The following is a 5,110-nucleotide window of genomic DNA, read 5'->3' as shown; positions in this document are numbered from 1 at the left end:
GATTTCTCCCAAAGGAGGAAATATGCGTGACATTCATTTGTCAGACCTGTAATGGCCTGACGCCACGAGGGTTTACCCCTACATGAGTAGATAAAATTTGACAACAATCTAAAGGCATTATTAAGTAATCAGAATCATTTTCAGTAGAACCAATCCCTCTGGCGGCTCAAGGAATACCAGAGGAAGGAAAACAGCCATGTAGGCTTGGCAAAATTATTAGTTGAGCTATTCTGTCCCCTTGTGATATAGAAAAGACAACTTGAGGACAAGAACAGAGAACCTGAAGTTCCCCTTTATAATCTTGATCTACAACTCTAGGGTGGACAATAAGACCTTGTAGGCTGCAAGAGCCTGCCTCTGTCATTCTGGCCACAAAATCTGAGAAGGACTCCTGAGGTCCCTGGACGATCTTTGTTAGTTGTCCAGTGGCTTCACCTGCTCGGGAGAGCGCCTTCCAGGCCCTAATAGCCGTGGAGGAAATTTGGGCATAAGCTCCCCAATGGTAGTTTGTTTGATCAGCAGAATAAGCTCCCTGACCCGTTAACAAGTCAAAAGTCCAATCTCTCTGCTCTGGAGTCAAAGCAGCTGCGTTTGCTCGGGCCTGCGCTTGTGCAGCCTCTTGCCAAAGAGCTCTCCATTCCATATATTTGCCCATACTAGGGAGAGCGGCTTTTACAATCGTTTGCCAGTCGGCAGGAGTTAGTGCCATGCCGGCAAGCCTGTCTAACTGCACCAAGGTAAAATTAGCATTGGTTCCATATTTACGGACCGACTCGGCAAGCTCTTTAATCTGCACATATTCTACCGGAGCGTGGACACGCCCACCCTCGGCTCCTTCAAAGACCGGAAATGCCTGTTGTATTTTCCTTTGTTCCTCTCTGGGAATGAATGAGTCTGCGCATTGCCTCTCTGCGCATTGTCTCTCTGCGCAGGGCTGACGCACTACGCAGGGCGGGGGCTCCGCATAGGGCGGAAGTGCACCTTGAAGCCGACTGCCCGGAGGCCAAGCAGCAAACTGGCCTTCGCCAGCCGCTTTTGGCTTTTTTCTTGACCAATTAGCTCGCATTTTATCTGGCTGGCACTTTTCTCTCTCATAACGAGCTGCTTCTTCCTCCCAGTCTGTTTCTTCAGAGGAGAATTCGTCATCTGATTCAGAGCTACCAAGAGCTGGCTCCTTGAGCTCATCTAGTGACGAGTATCTCCTAGAGACCTCCGCTAATTGATCTTTTTTCTTTTCTTTTTTCTTTTCCTTCCTTCTAATCTCTCCCCAGGTATTCTTACCTGACCTTAACTTTTCCTCGGGTTCAAGACCCTTGGGAAGGCCTGTATACTTAGTTTGTGTACCATATTTCCTCTTTGCTCCTACTCTCTCTCCCCGCTTTACTTCTGATAGATTGCCCTGAATTTCATCCAGAATTTTCAGCCCTACCTTAACCACTTGATAACATGTGAAAAGGAACAAAAGGGCTCCTAACACTAGAGAAAGTTCAAGGCCAAACATACCTTGTAAAGCTATTTCCCACTTTACTTCTGATAGACTGTCTTGAATTTTGTTAGAAAGTTCAAGGCCAGACGTACCTTGTAAAGCTATTTCCCACTTTACTTCTGATAGACTGTCTTGAATTTCGTTAGAAAGTTCAAGACCAGACTTACCTTGTAAAGCTATACTTACGGGTACCCTGTTCCCCAGCTGAAGAGTTCTGAATTCACGCAGTTGAATCCTTCTCAACAGTCTGTGTTGTGGGAACACTTCATTACCACCGTTCCCCAGCTGAAGAGTTCTGAATTCACGCAGTTGAATCCTTCTCAACAGTCTGTTTTACGGGAACACTTCATTACCACCGTTCCCCAGCTGAGGAGTTCTGAATCCATGCTGGATCCTTCTCAACAGTCTGTTTTACGGGAACCTTTATGACTGTGACCCGCAGTTCTGGTTCCGGAATGAGGGATCTTCCCTGCGCCGGTGATGGTAACCATCCCGGGTTTTCTCATCCCAGGATTTCTCGTCGCGGGTTTTCTCGTCCCGGGTCTCAGCACCAACTCTTACACGCGTTCACGACCGGCCAGGAAAGACGCAGCAAACCAGAATCTTCTGCGGCAAAACTTTATTGCTTACATCTTTAAGGAGCAAGAGTGCAAGCCCCCCCAAAAGCAAAAGCGAAACCCCGTCCCTCTTAAGGAGAGTTATCCTTCGCCTAGGACGTATCACTCCCTGATTGGCTGCAGCCCATGGCCGAGTTGTTGTCACGGGGAAGGCAGAGTACATGGGGTGGAGAACTACTCTTGGCACATGCGCAGATTATTTGTTTACCACTTAGAACACAGCTGTCAGCGCCATCTTGTAACGGCGAATGTGGGGGCGGCTTCCCACACCTGCCTTTCTTTCTCTGTGGCCAGACTTGACTTCCAAGTCACTCTGAGGGAAATCTCAGCCCTGTAATTTGATTGCTGTTCAATTTTGGAGCTCAGAAAGTCACTGGAGTAAGTGTGAGAAAATGAGGCTGGACTGAGCAAATAGTACATGCTTTCTGCTCTGTCCCAATGGTTGTCCGATGGAAACACTTCTGTTTCCTTTTGTTCCCCTTGAGAAGTAGGTTGCCTATTCCAAAGTTTAGGATATAGCTTATTTTTTTTTTTCCTCAGCAAGCCAATAAAAATCACAAAACCCAGAAAGGTAAGGCCTATGCAGAATTGAATTTGATAGGAAGACTGAAGGGACCTGTTTAGATAGTGGCTTAATCCTAAAAGCAAGTGACATACACATGTCTGAATGATTATGTAATAGAAGCAATTCAGGATGAATGATGAGAATATATTATAAACTAATGTCATAATTGATCTAGATCTATACACTCGAGGTTCATTTTTTTTTAAAGTGGGGTTTGGAACGTAGCTCAGATGCTAAGTGCTTACCTCTCTAGCCTTCATAAAGTACCTATTTCCATCTCCAACTCACATAGAACTGCATAACTGAATGTGGTAGCACAAACATATAGTCCAGGAGTTGACTTCTGGTACACATACACACACACACACACACACACACACACACACACACACACACGGGGAGAGAGAGAGAGAGAGAGAGAGAGAGAGAGAGAGAGAGAGAGAGAGAGAGAGAGAGAGACTAAGAACGGCAAGAATCATTTGGGCTTTGACCTCCAACAAGGCCACATCTCCCAATCTTTCCCAAACAGTTCTACCAACTAGGGACAAAGTATTCAAACATATAAGGCTATGGGGATAATTCTCCATTCAAACCACCATATCCCTGGTCTCCATAGGCTGGTGGCTATATCATTACACATTCAGTCCAACTTAAAAATTTCCCATAGACTTTTAGTCTCAACTCTGTTTAAAAGTCATATGTTCTGAGATTCAAGAAAATTGCTTTTATTTTCCTCGTCATGGAAGCTGTAATGTCACAGTGTGTCCCACAGTATATTCCTCTGTCCACCCATCTTCACTTAGCAAATATTCCTCGCCATGAGTCATTGGCCTGGTTTGAGATCTTTTGCTTCTGTGACATCATTCATATTAGATCTTCATCAGGACTCCTCCCAGTTATTCTGTTGTTGCCCTGTGTCATGGAGATTGTGCAGCTTTGGATCAGTAGTACTGGCCTTTTCATGATCCCCAACGATTTGCAGATCGTAGAGATTTTTGGGTGTGCTAATTCAGAGCCCTAGATCTGGGTCTGTATGGTAGCTGAGCTGGTCAGCCTGTCAGCTCTCTCTTATTTGCCCCACCAAGGCAAATTGTCCAGCACTACTATGGGCAGGTCACCATGTGCTGTCATAACAGGTGGCAGGGTCAGTTCTTCTGCTCTCATGCCCTCAGGGCAGGCTCAACTGCACCCACATCTCCAAAGCCACTGTGCTGCCCAGTCAAGGCACAAGGCCCACTCTCCAAGTGCCTGTGAGGGGTTGGGACACCTCTCCTGCCTTCACATCCTCAGAACTGGCTCACCCAACCCTTTGCTATCAGGGCCATCTTCACCGTATTGCCCAGATGAGGTACAGTGCCCATTCTCCTGAGTGTTCCAGCCAGTGATGAGGGAAGGCTAGCTTTCACTCTCCCAACCGCTGGTCTATCTTTCCTGGTTATTGCAAGTAGAGAGGAAGGGTGAGGGAGGGTATCACCCCCATACATATGCCACCTCATAACAAGGCAATTTCTTAATTTTAACCAACTATAAATTAAAAAAGCAAATCATATACTTGCAACATTCAATGGTGCAGAATATACACTATCATTTCAAAATGAAACAAAGAGAGCTCAGTCAGTAAATAATGGTCAAACAAAACACAAAACAAGCAGGGAAAACTCCAAATTCTGTAGCCCTATGTCTGATGTCAGAGGGCTTAGCTGATGTGGTGGTTTGAAAATTCATGGCCCATGGATATTGATACTATTGAGAGGTGTGGCCTTGTTGGAGTAGGTGTGGCCTTGCTGGAGGAAGAGCATCACTGCTTGGGTTGGGGCTGTGAGGTCCCATGCTCAGGCTCTGCCCAGTGCAGAAGTATTTCCATCCTGGATGTCTATACATGAGAGTCTCCTGCTGCTGCTTTTTGATCAAGATCTCTTGGCTCTTCCAGCACCACATCTGCCTGTGTGCTACTTCTATGCTTCCTGACATGATGATAATGGACTGAACCTGTGAGGCTGTAAAGCCAGCCCCAATTAAATATTTATTGTTTAAGTGTAACCTTTGTCATGGTGTCCCTTCACAGCAATAAAACCCTAAGACATGCTCTGCCCTTCCAGCTTTGCTGCCTGTGAAATATCTCACTGCCTGTGTCTCTGTGTCTGTCTCTGTCTCTCTGCTTTTCTGTCTCTCTGGCTGGTTCCATTCCCAGTGCACAGCGATTCTTGGCAGATATCCCACAGCTTTGGCACCTCTAACATCTTGGGGGTCTCAAAATCAATCCAGGCTTCATCTTCACAGCTTCACACAGTGGCCTTTGAAGGCTTCTTGCCCTCTGTGGGCCTCCATACAGGACCTGTCACTGCACACTGCCTGGAATCAGAAGCTCTACCACGGTAGAATCACAGCCCTCTTACTCATCTATCCTTTATGACCTGAAAGCCAGATCCATGTGGACAGTGC

The sequence above is a fragment of the Mus musculus genome, chromosome 16 (genome assembly GCF_000001635.26).
Source record: "Mus musculus strain C57BL/6J chromosome 16, GRCm38.p6 C57BL/6J".
Classification (NCBI taxonomy): Eukaryota; Metazoa; Chordata; class Mammalia; order Rodentia; family Muridae; genus Mus; species Mus musculus.
The sequence above is the reverse complement of the archived record's forward strand: the minus strand, read 5'-3'. Positions refer to the sequence as shown.